Raw genomic sequence first — 17,705 nt, 5'->3', positions numbered from 1 at the left:
ATGGTTCACGCCTTGCAGCCTGAAACCAATTATTTTTTCATTCAACAATGTTCAACGAATGCCGCTGAGTGTGAAGATTTTGAAAGTGATGCAATGATTACGAATTACCTATTCGATTCTAAGGGAGGAAAGCAGTGCACGTGAAAACTAAAAATTCACTAAATTTATTTTATTCTGATCCAAACATTAAAAGGAAAGAAAATATAATTGAGAGGCTTAGAGGAAAAGGCGCATAAGCATAAGTGTAGTTTTTTGAAAAAACTGAGATATTAATAATTTCAAGTAATAGTAGTTTTGATGCGTATTCTGTGAAAAATTTGCTCCCAAAATTCCAATTTGTTAGCATCAAAAAGTCAGGTTGAACTTTCTGTACACCATAAAGGGAAGGGAGAGGGGGAGGGGTCCGGGTCCCTGGTGCTGGGGCCCGTCTACACAGTGACACACTACTTCGAATTCATATGTAACCCCTAAAATTTTCCCTAAAAATTCCGCAAAAGGTGATGAAATTTTCTAAAATACGCTAGGGTACCGCAGAATTCTCCTTACTTACTTCTTTAAAAATTTCTATCGATTTTGTATAATAATTTGATAATTTGTAATTGATTTCATCTAAAAGGGATTAAACCGATTTTGAAGGAGACTCGATTTAGAAAATTTGACACTCGCTGCTCTCTTCGCTATCACGGCAGAATAGGTTGCACTAAAGAATGCTGGTACCTACTGTGAGAAAATAATGGTCATTTTTAAGTGTAAGAATCTTTAAAGATCCAAAGTTGCATATACTTGAGGTTTGAAGCAATAAATGAGTCGTGTTCATGTGAAATGTAGCTTCATGCACAGGGCAATTAATCATTCGACGCGGCCCTCCACGTTGCGGAAATTCCCAAATTCAGTAGAAGTAGACGCGGTTGTCACCAGGGCCGGATTTACCTACTAGCCGCCCGGGAGCCGCCTGTATTTTGCCGCCCCCTTCTCATTCGTTTTGAAACGTCAATAAAAACCATGAAATGAACGTGCCAGCGGGCAGCGGGGGAGGGGTGCATAAGACGCGTTTGCTTGTGCTGAACACATTTTTTGGGAAAGCCCTGTCAACACTACTAGCAGAAGTTCACGGAACTTAGTGCGAAAGTTTAGTCTCGTAAACCTATCTCGGAGTGGACAAGGCCTTCCATTCATAAGAAATGAACAAAAAAATTATGAAAAAAGAAACATGTGGATTAACGATTTTAACTTCCGCCGCAGCGCCGGGCCGACCGCACCGTGTTTGGCGCAATGCGTGAAGTATTCACGCAGTCTTGTAGGCGCTATGCCTTTCACGCTGACCGCACTGTGTTTGGCGCAATGCGTGAAGTATTCGTGCAGTCTTGTAGGGGCTAATATGTGTTACATGCCGATCGCCGCGCCGAGGGCTTCTCCTTTTCATCTCAGGTCCTCGTCATCGTTTCTCTCGAAGTCGCGCCGTTCCAGGCCAAATTGCGTGTTTGGTTTCTCTCTTAACTCGACTAATTAAAGGTGCTGTTTCTTGTATCACTGAAAGACGACAAAAGTAGAAATTACTATACTTTCAGAAAATTAGAGGTTTTGTCGCCTTTTCTTGTTTGTAATTTTTTTTTTTTCTAAATTCGAATTTTCTATACCTACATTTTAAAAAAATTCAAAATTTACCGCCCCCTATAGATGGGGCCCCATGGGCCGCGGCCCATGTGGCCACCCCTTAATCCGGCCCTGGTTGTCACTAATAGTAGGCCCGCACTCCTCGGGACAATTCGTTGCCAAGCAGAGGCGAATCCAGCAATTTGGCAACATCGAATTTCTTCCACTTAATCCTATGCTACATAATCGATTCTTGTCGGAGTACCTGGCCCCTCCAAGAATCGATATATTTCCAGTGGTTTAAATGGAGAAAAGACAATATAAGATGTGACTGTTAGTGTTTACCGAAGTCGAAGTCGAAGTGACCTGATGATGATGATTAACATCGAAATAGCTATCGTCTGAGAAAAATCGCCGGATAAAAAGTGATCGGGAGAAAGGTAATTTCATCAAGAAAAGACAATGTTGCCAATTTGCTGGATCCGCCAATGTTGCGAAAAGAGTGCCCACGTCCTTAATAAAGTTTTATTATCCTGTTTAGACAATTTCGGGAAGCATCTTTCAACTTTATAAAAGCGCCACTAAGAATTATTTTATGAAACTAAAGATGCCTTCCTGCTATGGCAGCGTCATCCTATCACGAAAATCTGCCACCAAGATCACAATTTTGTTGAAAATACTCCACGCTGCACGCAGGGAAGTATTTTTTTCAAAATGAAGGCGTTTATAATGCGCCAACACTCTTCATTCCCTAATACTCCAGAAGCAACCGCATCGCGTCACTCAGTAACCCACGCCGCACAGTGGATCGAGCCAATTAGAGAGGTCGGACAATCGGACATGACATTTTCGGTTAAAATTGCAAATTTTGATGTGTTTTCCGTCATATTTTAAACGTTAAGGGGTGCCTCGAAATGGAAATTTCACCAGAAAACCAATGGAATTCTTTTTGAAATCTCAAGATTTTGATTTGGACTACATTTTGCAATTAGGAACTATAGATTTCGGCCCGATTAAAAAACAACGTACGTTCATTAATTTCCCTATGCACATAAGTGTTTTTTCAGATGAGCCAGAATTTATACCTCCAAATTTCAAAATGCTGTCCATTTAATGAAGTGATAAGCTTTCAAAGTTTCCAAACTTTGTCCGACTTCTCCTATTGACTCAGTCCACCGTGCGCGGCTACACCGTTGATTGGGTTTCGAAATGATGCAACTAATCAGCCTCTACGAGAGGAAGTATCATTTCGCAATGAAGGCTTTTTTTTTTCAGTAAAGAAAAATTGAAATCTTAAAGTGCGAGAATGGAGTCGAAGAGGAAGTACAAAACCAGTCATTAACAGGGTGGCACGAGACGCAAGAAAGAAATAAAAGATGGGAAATTTCAGTGGAGTATTTCATAATTTTCGTGGGTTATATTGTGCAACCCGCACTCAAACACACAAAAATAAAAGAAAACCACAATTTTTACATTTTGTGAAACATGAAAAGGAGCCGGGGGTTTTCATTATCTTTCATAAATTTCTGAGATTCCATGAAATATTTCCCATGTAATTTCAAGATTTTATTTCTCATGAAATTTTGGCACCCTGGTCTACGACGCCATGTAGGTAATCGAACTAAAACTAAAGTCGATTTTCCCTGAAAACTTCACTGGAAAAAATGGTATGCTATTTTAGCACCTAGGATATCAAAAATGTGTCTGGTGATCCTAAGATGCTACCTTGATTGCCCACGCAGTTGAATTTGCATTCATAGGATGTAAAGTTAACTGCTAGCGCTAGGGCAGTTAAGGCAGCATCTTATTAGGATCATCAGACACATTTTTGACATCATAGGCGCTAAAAAAGCATATTATTTTTTTCAGTGTTGCTCCTCCAAGCAACTGCGCTATTCCTCAGCAGAGCAAAATGTCTCCTCATCCCTCGCAACACTGCTGTAACATTGCAGCAACATTGGTTCACTGGGTGGCTCGGCCCACTCATTTTTCATTGCTTAGGCGGCGGCTGAGATATTTCGTCTCGAGATGCATCGGGGCGGGAGGAAGGGAAGCGACAGGTTGTAGTCATATACACCGATAACTTCATCTCCGATTGTGAGACGGGGCGAGTCGTGGGTTGGGTTGCGGGTTGCATTTCCGCCTGGTCAGGGGCGGGGAAGGGGCGGCGCGAGTATGCGCGGTTGCGGACGATCGCGGCGCTCTTACGAACCAGAGTGTCGTCGGACTGCGGGCCTCAGTGCCCAACGTGGTTTCGCCGTGTGAGTTTGCGTGTGTACTTCCATCCCGTCCGTCCTTGCGAGTGCGTACGTAATTTTATATCGAATCATCCAGGTAATGTTAATTTTGTAAGTTTCGTTAATGTATTCTGCCTTGCTAAAGAAAAACGCCGTATGAACCTTCGAGAGTTGCCAAATTTCCCTTGATAAAATATGTATTCTTTAGAACATTCATGCATATCTTTCCTTGAAAGTTTCAGATATTTTAGATTAAATTGCGTTCAAAATTGACTGAAAATGTTAGAAAATAATATTAGCAATTTTCCCAGTAAATTCGGTTTCTATTGAAGGAAACTTGGCAACGTCTGAGGGCTCAAACGGCGTTTTTCCTTAGCACGACAGTATTCTAAGAGGAAAATTTTATGGTTTTGCGTCTTGAAGAAAAAGTTAAAATTTCGAAAAACGCTCAAAGACGTGTCTTTCTAATTTCATTTTTCTATAACATATATTTTTTCTATCAAAAGCGGCATCGCAAAAAAATTCCACGCAGGAGTGGGTAAATCTATAAAATTTCGATATCGAATTTTATATCAGAATCATCAAGGTAATTAATCATTTTGTATGTTCCGTTAAGGTATTCTACGAGGGAAATGTTATGGTTTTATGTCTTAAAGACAAATATAAAATTTCGAAAAACGCTCAAATACGTGTCGTTCTAATTTCATTTTTCTATGACATATATTTTTTCCATCAAAATCGGCGTCGCATAAAAATTCCATGCAGTAGAGGGTTAATCTATGGAATTTCGAAGCAGATTCAATTTTTCCGGGACCCCTTATTTGTTTTTTAATTTATGCCAGAAATGCTGAAGGAAGATTTTTATAGTGGAAATTCGTGTCTGTAAGATAAGAATTTTCTCCATCGACCTCGGTTTCTCCTAGTGTATTTTTTTTTCATCAATTTTTTTTCCTGACGACTTGACTTAAAAATAGTTTATGGCGGAATGTGCTCGTTAATTCGCTCTCTTTTTCCTGATTTTACGACAAAAAACGCAAATTTGCCACACCAATGCTTGAAGCTTACCTAAATGTTTCAATAAAATTATCCAAATCAAAATGTAATAAAAAAATGAATTAATGAAATAAAAAAATAAAAATAGACACCAGGGAAAAATTATGTCGAAAACAAAATAAATAAGATCGATCAAAAAATTTACATGCCAAAAATCATGAGACTAATAAAAAAATGCAGTGAAAAACTTTCTGATGATTGAAGAAAAATAATGCCAATTATAACTATAACTTTCACCGCATAAAGAACTTTCAAAGGTCTTTTAGTATTTAATCCAAAAATTCAACGAGGAAATATGTATATGAAACCATACAATTTTATCCATGTGACCGTCACAATAGTTGTATCGCGCACTCTGCTCCCTAAGTAAATAGTTTTTTTCGCGATAGCATATTTATTTATTACTTAGTTCATTAATTTCTTGGTTTTTTTTACTAAATAATTGCTGAATTTAGTGCGTAAGTGTCATTAAAAAAGTTGCAAAATGCGACAGAGTGCAGAGGTGGAGAGCGCTAAGTTTACCAGTTTACAAGTATGATGCGTGTTACGATTGGACGGACTTTTTGGCTATCTTCATCTGTTGTGAATTTTTAGGTTTAAATCAATGGCGAATGTCGTTAAAATAATCAGTATTTGCAGTTTTTAATGTCAAAGCCTAATTATTAACGAGACATAGTGAGCTTGCTTTCAATATTGGCTGAAAACTTGTCCAATAAATTACGCATAAAAACAAATATTCCCAACATATATAAAGAAGGAATCGGTGAAACTCTGAAAAATGAACTTTCAAAGCAGTTCCTCTTCGAAACACCGTTTCTCCCGTAAACTTTAAGTTCCTAGCGTACCGTCAAAGTTTGTAACACTGCTTGATGTTTCCATTTAAACACGTAGGTGCACGCACAAATCAGCACATCAAATTATATAGACACCTGCAAATTCTCCATCACGAGAAAATTGAAATAAGTTGCAAGTTTTCTTAGCATTGAAAATTGCCTATTCTCACAATGCGTGAAACTCAATGTATACTGATCTTTTAAAATCAGTATTTATTGACCAACTTTTGTTAAAATAATGCAATTTTTCAAGTATAAAGAAAATTGCAATTCTGTGTTCATATTTTTGTTCCCTGATAAAAATTGGCAGTAGAATGTGTGTTCCAAAATACTATAGATCTAAAGCCGGCTGTAAGATTTCCAATAGCTTCTGTAGCCGGCTATACAATTTCTTACAGCCTTTCATAGCCGATGGCGATTAAGCAACAGCCAGACGATAAAGTTTACGTTTTGCGTCATTGCGCAATGCGTGAAGTATCCCTGTTAGGTTTGCAGGCGTCAATGCGCGTTTGCGCAATGCGTAAAGTATCCCTATTAGGTTTGTAGGCGCCAGTGCGTCGCCGCTCCGTTTGAATTAGGCTCTAATATTTAATCTCGCGGAGTCAGCGTTTTTCAACTCATGATTTTGAAATGTTTGCACACTCTGTATGGATTATTCTCATTTTAATTGATGAAAAAAAATATTTTTTAAAGGAAAATATAATGTGTGATTTGTGAATATTAAGGTAGTTCCGTATCAAACTTAATGATTTCCAAAGCACACGAATTTCTACACAATTTCCTGTAGCCTATAGCCAATGGCGATAAAGTGTAAAGCCCGGCGATAGGAACTATATCCCGACTGTACACTTTTTTATAGCTTCGTATAGCCCGGCTATATGATTTGCTCCGCTTTCTACAGCCAGCTATATGATTTTCAATATCCTTCTTTAGTCGGCTATAAGAACTCCTATGATATTTTGAAACGCAGCTCCTATCGCCAATTTTTACCAGGGGAGAAAATTGAAATAAGTTGCAAGTTTTCTTAGCATTGAAAATTGCCTATTCACAATGCGTGAAACTCATTGTATACTGATCTTTTAAAATCAGTATTTATTGACCAACTTTTGTTAAAATAATGCACTTTTTCAAATATAAAGAATATTGCAATTCTATGTTCATATTTTGTTTCACTGTACCACTTATTGTGACAAAATTCGCTCTGGAGTGAAACTATTGCTCCGGATTTCTTTCCCGGATTTTCAACGACAAAATGTTTGCTTCTATTGAGGATTCTCAGATTTCAACACCGAAAAAAATTAGGGTATTGAATTAACATCCTGATCGTCAAAAAATGTGCAATGGTCTCAAAATGTATTTTAACCGCCCTCGAAATCATCTTAACACGGCTAGAGCGTGAAATTGATTGCAGGGGCAGTTCCGACGAAGGTTATAAAGTCAGCACATTTTTTTTTTCAGCACTGTAATTTTTTTTTTTCGGTGGAGGTCTTAGAAACAATGTATAATAGAGACTCGATCATCTGCGATTTTTTTAGGAACTTTTTTTCTTTTTTGAGAGTATGTGCCTTTTTTGTGTGTAATTTTCTATAATATTTTTAAAAATCATTTAATTAATTTAGTTTTGCACTGGTATTTATTAGAGCTCAAAATTGTTGACTCCAACTGAAATTTTGGAACTTTTCGGCTTCTTCTTTCCCACAGAATAGTGAAGCAAATTCCTTAAAATTTTCAAAGAACACACAACATTCCGGTGTCCTTTGAAAATTTTAAGACATTTCAGGAATTTGCCTCACACTATGCAAAAAATTCACTGAAATTTTCACAAAAATCTGCCCAACCGTTTTCCCGTAAATCTCCAGCTCCTTTCAGGAACAATGTCAGTAACATTAGTTTCCCTAATGGACTTTAGAGTTTTTACGGATGGATCAGAAATTGGAAAGCAGAAAGGAACCAAAGTTGTATCAGCTACTGCCAAACTTAAGTGTACAATTTAATTATTCACATGGAAACGGTTGTGCGGGTTTTTATGCCAATTTCTGTAAATCATTTGCATAGTACAAAGCAAATTTCTTAAAATTTTCAAAGAAAACCGCACAAAAGTTCTCCTGTAAAAAATTAAATTGCCCCATTAAATTTGGCAATTGCTGATGAGGCTTGGTTCCTATCTGCTAAACGCGGTAGAATTGCAGTTCCCAATTGCAAAATGTAGTCTAATTTGCCTTGGAACATTCCGAGTTTTCAAGGTCAAATTTACGTCAAAATGTCCTGATTTTCTTCCTCTATGCAGTGTGGTATCAATAGCTCAATTTTGAATTTTTGGAAGATGAGGTCCCTTTTCACAAATCTTGTTTTAATTATTATAAAGAGCTTTCTAGTCAGTAGGTATCCCACTCAATTTTTGAAGATTTTTGCAATGTCGATTGAATTTTGCAAAAAAGAAAAATTTGGCAACTATCGAATGTTCATACGGCGTTTTTCCTTAGCATGGCAGTTAACCCTTTTCTCGGGGAGGAACGTCTAGAAAAGGGGTGGTTTTGCCTGCGACCTGGCAGGTGGGAGCTCAATACACGGCGGTCGAAGCGGCTCCGCTCAGAATTTTAATATTCACTCGTTAATACGAATCTGCTCATTTCTCGGCGGCCTCCCCCCCGGATGTTGCCCGGCCCCGCCCTCCCCTAGTGCCCCCGTGGGATAGATCTCCAAGGAAGAAATTGAATTGGTTCGAGAAAACTCATCAGTCAGCTTTCTTGGGGGCTCCAAGGAATGAATTCTTTTTGTGAGCTATGCATATTCTTTCGCCGCCGACCCCGAGCCCGACTCATTCCGCTAAACTTGTTTCCCTTTCGCTCTCCTGCATCCCGATGCATTGAGCATTGATCCGCCCCCGCAAGCGGTGCCAATCTACCGTCCTGAGAAAGAACACCGTATGCACCATTAGGCGTTGCCAAATTTCCTCACTGAGAAAAAAGTTACGGGCTATACACTGCCCAGCAGCCTGATTGTTGAAAAAAAGGCGAAGCGTGATTGGTCGGCTATGTCTTATCGCTGCTTTATCGTGCTTATGTCGGGTTGACTTCTCGACAAGCTAACGGTACCTCTTAAGTTTCCGGCAGTATGTCGATCATTCCACCTGACAAAGGCACGATAAAGCAGCGATAAGACATAGCTGACCAATCACGCTTCGCCTTTTAACCTATGTCATCTATGTCGTCCCGACAAACAAAAAATTTCAACAATCAGGCTGCTCAGGGGCCGAATTTTGTCGGCTCTTTCGTCTTTCACACGGAGTGTAACATCCATCGATGAGTCCAAACCGCACTACCGGCCAATCAGAAGCGCTAAGCCGGACTTAAGTATACAGTCGAGACCCGTCCTAAGTATATTAAGTACGGTGGAAGGACCGAAAAAATTCGGCTCCTGTGTTCGAAACTAACTTTTGAGTTTCAGGAGCCATGTGGCCCATGAAGCTCGATTTCTAGGGACCATTGAAGATTTTAGGGGCCAAATTGATTTTTTGCCTCGATGTCACGGCGAATTTGGTGAAAAGTTCGAATCCGGTGTCGTGCGTCGAAATTTCAAAAATCGCCGAACAGAAAAAAGTAGAATTTTTTTTTTTGGGGGGGGGGGGAGGGGAGTTTTAGTGGCCAAGTTGGCGCAGAGCCTTCATTTTTAGGCGCCATGGCCGATTTCTTAGGCGCATTTGGCGCGTTGGCACCTATGAGTTTCGAACACTGTACACTGCCGTGCTAAGGAAAAACGCCGTATGACCTTTCAGACGTTGCCAAATTTCCTTCAATAGAATATGAATATTCAGGGTTTGTGAATATTTTCCTTCCAATTTTCCAGACAATTTTTTTCGTAATTTCACCTACAGTTGCTGACAATTTCAAGAAGAAACATGCATAACTTTCCTTAAAAAATAAACATTTTATCGAGGGAAATTTGGCAACTCTCGGATGTTCATACAGCGATCTTCCTTAGAACGGCAGTATAGACAGACCTTCCGTTCCGGGGTCAGAGGCCGAAAGTTCCGGGTGCTGGAGTCGTGGCCCCGATTGCTCCGGGAACTGAGCTCGGAACTTTCGGCCTCTGAGCCCGGAACGCGGACGGTCTGTCCTTACAGTCCGTAAGTACGGCTTCTACGGCCGGAATTTTTTTCAGTGATTCGACAGATCAAGAGTTTTCAGAGAAATTTACGAAGATTTCTATTCCAATTTTTCAGAGGAGCTCGTACGTAATTTGATCTAAAAACTCTGAAAATCGCAAGGAAAACCGTTCATTACTTTCTCCACAAAAATATTTTTGAAAGGAAATTTGGCAACGTTCGAATGCTTATGCGGCAGTTTTACTTAGCGCGGCAGCATTCTGCCGCGCTAAGGAGGAACGCCGTATGGACATTCAAGAATTGTCAAATTTCCTTCAATTAAATGTTTATTTTTGAGGAAAGTTATGATTATTTTTCCTTGAAATTCTCAGGGACCTCAGGTGAAATTTCAAACAAAATTATCTAAAAAATTGGAAGGAAAATAGTCATAAGTTTACCAGAAAATTCATGTTTTATCAAAGTAAATTTGGCAACACCTGAAGGTTCATATGGCGTTTTTCCTTTGCGCGGCAGCATTGCGGTCAGACACCATTCCGCGAGTTGTTGAGCCATTCACAGTTTTGTCTTTTCCCAGACGAAAGAAAGAAACTACACTTTTCAACGACATTGAGAAAAACCTTAAATTTTGAGTGGGATACAGATTGGAAAGCTCTATATAATAATTGTGACGGAATCTGTAGAAAAGGACCTGCTCTGACTGATTTTTATTCTCATTACACGCAATGATCCGCAAAAGTTTAAACAGAAATTGTTATTGCATTTATGTAAAAAATTGAATTTTTTACGTCAATTTTCCAACTTTAAAATAGAGTTACGTTCCTTCGTCAGGTGAACGACAATTGGAATGCATTTGCCAATCTCGAACAGCCATTTCTGACTTAGTTTAGAAATGGCTTTTGATCCATTAACTACACTGAAAAAAAAACTGCTAAAATCAACACATGAAATAGTGAAAAAAGGTGACAACTCATCAAAATAGATTAAGAACACCGGGTTGATTTTACTAATTTGGTGATTTTGTCACCGTATTTTAGCATTTTTTTTTTTTCAGTGTATACTAAACTCTACGCTCCCTCACTCAGATACGGGAGGAATGTTAAATACGAGGCCAGATTACGGTTTTCCTATCTTCGACTGTGTTTCTCACGTAGCCCTTAAAGTATACCACTGCAAATCAAACAAACGGAACGGAACTAACACAACATGGAAATAGAGCAAGAGAAAGAACGCGCGTTGATGACGGCGCAGAGATACAACTATTCGTACTTGATGGATGCCCGTGTTGCGTCTGCAAAATTGAAGGCGCGGTGGCGAGAGACGTCAACTCGCAATACTTTGCGTGTCGGGTCAACGCTAATCCTCAGCGCAAGCGCAAACTCAAATTGATGCGAGGAAAGCAATCGATTTAGCTGATAGATTGAGGTCAGAAAACCAATTCGATTTATCGATTCCAAGCATAGAATCGATTGAAAAGAATCCTTAGCGCTAAGTTGCACCAAGATAACGGACGATTGAGGTTGACAGCTCTGTTCTGCCGTGCTAAGGAAAAACGCCATATGAACATCAAATATTGCCAAATTTTCTCTAAGAAAGAACATATTTTTGAGGAACGTTATTAACATTTTTCATCGAAATTTTCAGACGCTCTAGATCAAATTATCAACAAAATCCACCGGAAAATTGAAAAGGAATTACTTACAAATTTTCCCAAAAATTCTTAATTTGTCAACGGAAGTTAGGCAACGTCTGTAGGCTTATACGATGTTTCTCCTTGCCACGGCAGTGTTCTTCAGCACGTCTATTGACAGTACAGCTGCCGGCGGTGGAATTAATACCATGGCTGGGCGGTTTCAGCCAGCGCGGCGAAAACCAGAAAACGCGATTAAAAATAATACAACTAATTGACAAGTGTCATCCTGACTCGTCATGAGGGTGGCGGGTCAACATTGCTTTGCACTTGCGATGAATTTTGGAAGTCACTGCTACTCACCTTTCAGCGTTGCCAAATCGGAGCATGTTTCTGATTTTTCAGAGGAAATTAAGCGATTTTTAAAAGGAAAATTAACGACGTTGGTATCGTTTTGCTCTGTAGGTGTCGGGACATCTGTGCGCTCAACCACGGAACAGTTTGATTACATTTTGTAAAAGAGAACGAAGAGCTTTTCGATGTTGCTAGATTGTACGACTTACATTTCTTGCAATAAATACCGAAAAACCTTGCAAAAAATTAAATTGACAAAGGTAATTGTTGTACTGAATTTATATTTTATTGGGAGTAAGGATACACGAAAAAAAAACACATTGGATCTAGAGTCCAGACTCTTAAAACATTGACAAGAAAAAATACTCTTGATTAATCAATTTAAGCTTAAATCAAAAGAATCCGCTCAAATTAAGAGCTTGGTTCTTGATTTAAGCAGAAATCCGATTGAATCAAGAGTGTTTTTCTTGTCGATGTTTTAAGAGTCTGGACTCTAGATCCGATGGGTTTTTTTTTCCATTGTAAAGCTTTTAAGATGATCGGTTTATTTTTGTAAAGTAACAAAGTTGTGCAGTCTTAGCGACATTGGAATGCTTGTGGTTCTTTTTTGCAAAATGTAATCCAGTTGATGGATATGGAGGACTAACGAACAATTTAACCCAACCGACAATTTTGGCAAAAATGAATTAGCGACTTTGCCGCATTCTACAGTATAAAATACGCAAGCTGATGACTTTAGTTGTTTCCAGCTCTGTAGGGGAGCGCTTCGATGACGCTGTAATGTATGAAAAAATTGCAAACTTTAACCTTAAAATTAGAAAATTGGCCAAGTCTTCTCTTCGTCCTGCAAAATCGTCAGTTTGCAGGTAGGCGATATTGTTCGTTAGCCATCAATATCTTACTCTGCGTCAATCTAATTTTTCCCCCTTCAATTAGACAAAGAAATCCAACTATTAAAGGCATGGTTTTTTCAGAGGAAAAATATCGCATTCGAGTGCAGTTTTGATATCAGTATCGAATGTGATATTTTTCCTCTAAAAAAACCCTGCCTTTATTATGTTGAATTTCTTTGTCAGATTTGGTACATGAATTCTTTACTCTCATGACAACAGAAGTGCGATCTCAAAATCCGAAAAAATTGACAAGTAGGTGAAATTATGGAACGAATTGACGCGATATATCGCACGTCGCTCTGACACAAAAAATGACAACCGTCGAGTCACCTTAATATATATTTCAAAATGGATTTCTTTCCGAATCGAGTCTTGTTATCACAACCAGAATCCTAATGAGACAACGGGAATTTCAGTTGTCTCTGTGCGAAGTATATTAAAAGGAGGCTCCTGTAGTTGCCTTGGGAAAATTTCTCCGTGCTTTCAGCGTCACTGAAACTGCAGTCTGGGCGCTGAGGGGTATTTGAAAGAGCTGGATTAAAGGTGAGCTCCTGAGGTAACCATCAGGATCGTCAAAGAGGACAGTTTAAGAAGTCAAAGATAAACTTTAGCAAGGAGAACGAGCGGTGAGCAAGGGGGAGGGGACTTAAGTTTCCTCTCGATACTGTCTTCCTTGTTCTATATTAAAAGGGTGGAGATACTTAAAAGCCATTGAAGTAAGTTTCCGCAGTACCTCCTCCAGCCTCATTTCTAGTGACGTCACTGACTATCGGTCTGGTTTTTTTCATTTTTACTCGAAGGTAACTGGCGCGTTTTAGAGAAGCCAACCTTAATTAACACGCTGAATGTCCTTTTGGTATACTGATACATTTGTATATTGAGGAGTAGTTAATTCTATTTTAATGATGATACATTTGGGAATCCGGCAAAGTTTTTTCGGTCATAAGTCGTTTGGCAATGCTTTTAAAATTGGACCGCGTTTAACAGAAAGGAACCAAGCCACATCAGCTATTGCCAATTTTAACTGGACAATTTAATTTTTTACGAGGAAACGTTTGTGCGGATCCCTTTGAAAATGTTAAGGAATTTGTTTCGTACTATGGAGAAAATTCACTGAAATTTGCACGAAAATCCGCACAACTAGCTGTTTTCATATAAAAAATTTAATTAGCCGATTTTTGGCAATATCTGATGTGGCTTGGTTCATTTCTGTTTAACGCGGTCCAATTAACAGTAATCCGCCGTGCTAAGGAAGAACGCCGTATGAACATTCGAGAGGTGCCATATTTCCTTTGATAAAATGTTTATTTTGGAGGAAAGTTATGAACATTTTTCCTTAACATTTTCAGGAACCTCAGAAAAAAATACGAACAAAATTCTCTGAAAATTTGAAAGAAAAATATTCATAAGTTCACCAAGAAATTCGTGTTTTATTAAAAGAAGAAAGGCAACGCCTAAAGGTTCATACGGCGTTTTTCCTTAGCACGGCAGTAATGGTTAAACTCCAAAACCATGCACGGATCTTAACCCTGGTAAAAATTGTCTGCACAATAGTATTTTGAAACATTGCAGCTGTAGGATTTCTCCCTGTCCTTAGTTCCTAACCTTACGGGAATAACAAATTCTATAACCGGGGTACATGGACGAATAAGAGATGGACAATGCAGCCGAGCTGTAACTAACCATGGGCTATGTTCCAAAATTCTATTGCACAGTCAAATTTTGTTGGTGAATTGGAAAGTTTCATCGTTCTTGCGCAAATGTTATTGGGGGGGGGGGGTGTCGGGGGTTGTCAATACCATGGCTTGGAATTGTTTCTGAATTCATATCCTAGATGAATATTAGATAATTAATTCTAATTTCCTTTCACCAAAATAGAATAACATTACTTTAAATATTAACATTAATAGTTCCATTATGAATGAAGAGTTAAACCAAAAAAAATATTCAATTTTCTTGTGTCCGCCGATGAAAAATGAATTGGATCGTAGAATTGCAATTCTCTAAACTCGCTCCATACCGAGTTCATGCGAATAAGTCTCAATCAGAAAGCACCCCCCCCCCCCCCCCCAATGTGTTGCGATGCTTTATCATGCGTGAGCCTCTTCAGCCGATTTCCATTACATCCTGTCTCTATTCCGAGCGATAACCAATCGTGCATGGATGTCGTGAATTTGTATCACGCGTGAAATGAAGGCGAAAATTAAGTCTGTTCTGCTGAGACAAGTGTTCGCAGCTCGGTCTCCCCTCCTAGAATAAATTTACCGCGTGAAAAGAATGCCAAGGGCCGAATGCATATTCGTTACCCACAATATCACAAGAAGGAAAATTTCAACAAAACTTGAGTGAAAATTGGCAGTACAACTTTGAAAATAGATTCTTCCGTGGAATATAGCGATTATACACTGAAAAAAAAAGATTGGTGGAATTTACCAATCCTTCACGCTGTATTTCATTCAGCGTGAAAGAATGGTAAATTCCACCAATCTTCAAGTCGATTCTGCCATAGAAATGGATACCTGTACCAGTATATAGTAACGTTTACCTTTCTTCTGGCAGAATTGACTCTGAATTGACGCTGTGTGAAATACAGAGTGAAGGAATGGTAAATTCTACCAATCTTTTTTTTCAGTGTACTTCTGCCTTTCTAAGGAAAAACGCCGTATGAGCATTCGAGAGTTGCCAAATTTCCTCCGATAAAATGTTTATTTGGGATGAATGTTATGAATATTTTTCCGAGAAATTGCCATGAACTTTAAGTAAAATTGAGAGCAAAATTCTGAAATATTGAAAGCAAAATATTTACAAATTTCCCTGAAAATTCGTATCGTACCAACGGAAATTCAGCATCGCCTGTAGGTTCATACGGCGCTTTTCCTTAGTACGGCAGATTTTCTGTAGCAAAAGCATTAAAAATACAAAAGACAAATTTGTGCTTTAGAAAATTTTAAGGTAGGTCCGTACCCATTTTACATATTATCAAGATCAAACAATCTTAAATTTCGTATTTTTCATTTTTTGCAGCGGCAAATCGCTGTTATCCTCCAGAGTCCATTTCCCAACTTATTTTGGAGAATTTCACTCGACATAGTTTGAAATAGTCCTTTAAACAAAGCCATACGTCAAGGATCTTTTCAAAACCTCTTTAATCACAATGTGAACTATGAGGGATCTCCTAGGAAAGGGGCTGTTTCCTGGGCTCTATGACAGAAGGCGTTCGTGATTTGCGGTACATAGATTGATCTGCCATTTAAACCTATGGAAAAGGATCGATTAACAGGATGTTCGCAGCGGACACCTAAATACTCCATTCTTTACCATAGGTTTAAATGTCATAACAATCGATACATCGCAATTCGCGCCACGCCACTACTATGACTGCGACCCCAGGCCACTTTTTATCTCCAATAGAGGACCTGCAGGAGTAGTACGGGCATGTCGAAAGCTGGAGCTCTTAGAGCCCAAGAGGGCAGTCAACCCTCGAACACGAAAAAAATCGCTGTCAATCCTCAGATTCCAATATCAAACCAGCGGACCTATTTTTGAAAAAAGACAAAAAAGACATAAGGAGTATAGAGCGATCCAATTGGTTGAAATGGGCGGTTCTATAGACAAAAGATGATCAAATAAAATGGTTCATTTGATGGACAAACTATCGGGTCTCTCGTGGTTTGCCGTTAGTTAGTCTATAACCTACGTCTTTTGCCCATTGAAACCACCCGCTTCCATCAATAGGATCCCTCCTTATCCTTTTTGTCTCTTTGTCTGCTGCTTTGTCTATAAAATCGTGATCAATTTTCGTCGATAAAATCGAGATTTTTTTTCCGAAAGTATCGTGATAAATTGTCGGGCGATAAAGCGATTTTGATAATCCTGGCGATTTTATCGCCAATAAAATCTCAATATACAGCGATTTTCCCGTTGAGAAATTCTCTTGGGACTTGCTGCCACCAATAGGATCCCTCCATATCCTTTTTGTCTTCTTTGTCTATTGTTTTGTCTATTAATTACAATAATCGGCCCGCTGTCCTTACTCTTCCTATGTAGTTAATTTTTATATAGGTACTCTCTTCTCCTAAAGACAATGCATTTCAATTTGAGATCTCTTGCGGATATGGCAACTGCTCGCAAAGTTCGACACGCGCTTGGGGGTGCAGTGGTGGTGGCGAAAAAATGCACGGAGCCAAATTGACAGCAATTATTATCCGGCTGAGTTTGGCGCAGAGCGGCCACCCCCGCCGTACTGTTCGTTTGAAGCCTTTCGGTGGCCGTAATTTCACTCGTCGCACAGTGAAGTGAGTATATCGGGAGAGGTCGGACAAAATTTGAAAACTTTAAAAGCTCATAACTTCGTTTTTACAAAATTTTGAGGTCTTACAAATGACTCCATTGGTTTTCTGGTGAAATTTTATGTATGAACCACCCTCAAAATTTAAAATTTGATGAAATAAACATCTAAATTTGCAGTTTTAGTCATAAAATTCAATTCCGACCTCTCCCGTTGATTCGGTCCATTGTGCGTCGCACAGATATGCATCAGAGGGAGAGGGTGGCCGTAATTTCACTCGTCGCACAGTGAATCGAGTCAACGGGAGAGGTCGAACACAATTTTGAAACTTTAAAAGCTCATAACTCCGTTTTTACAGAATTCTGAGGTCTCAAAAATGGTTCCATCGGTTTTCTGGTAGAATTTTACGTATGAATCACCCCTTAAAATTTAAAATTTGACGAAATAAACATCTAAATTTGCAGTTTTAGTCATAAAATTCAATTCCGACCTCTCCCTTGAGTCGGTCCATTGTGCGTCGCACGGATATGCATCAGAGGGAGAGAGGTTCGATTGACCCGTCGCACGCGGGAGATTTAAACACCGATGCACCGCACACATATTTCCCGAGTCGGTGCCTAAACAGTGTTGTCAAATTTTCCCATAGAAATAATCCACTTTCGAGGCATTGTATCACTAGTGCCATTCTTATTGAAATTGACTTTCTAATGATTCGCATTCCT

The 17,705-nt window shown here is 39.1% G+C and overlaps 1 protein-coding gene across 1 annotated transcript in view; it reads left to right on the top strand.

Moving 5' to 3' along the window:
• Nucleotides 1-3,727: 3,727 nt before the first annotated feature.
• The window catches only part of LOC109034657 (uncharacterized), a 76,719-nt gene continuing 62,741 nt past the window's right edge, over nt 3,728-17,705 (top strand). Inside the window, exon 1 of the mRNA XM_072304331.1 lies at nt 3,728-3,927. The gene's annotated coding sequence lies outside the window, so the exon portion shown is untranslated. The remainder of the gene's footprint in view (nt 3,928-17,705) is intronic.

The sequence above is a fragment of the Bemisia tabaci genome, chromosome 9 (genome assembly GCF_918797505.1).
Source record: "Bemisia tabaci chromosome 9, PGI_BMITA_v3".
NCBI classification, from domain to species: domain Eukaryota; kingdom Metazoa; phylum Arthropoda; class Insecta; order Hemiptera; family Aleyrodidae; genus Bemisia; species Bemisia tabaci.
The sequence above is the reverse complement of the archived record's forward strand: the minus strand, read 5'-3'. Positions and strand labels throughout refer to the sequence as shown.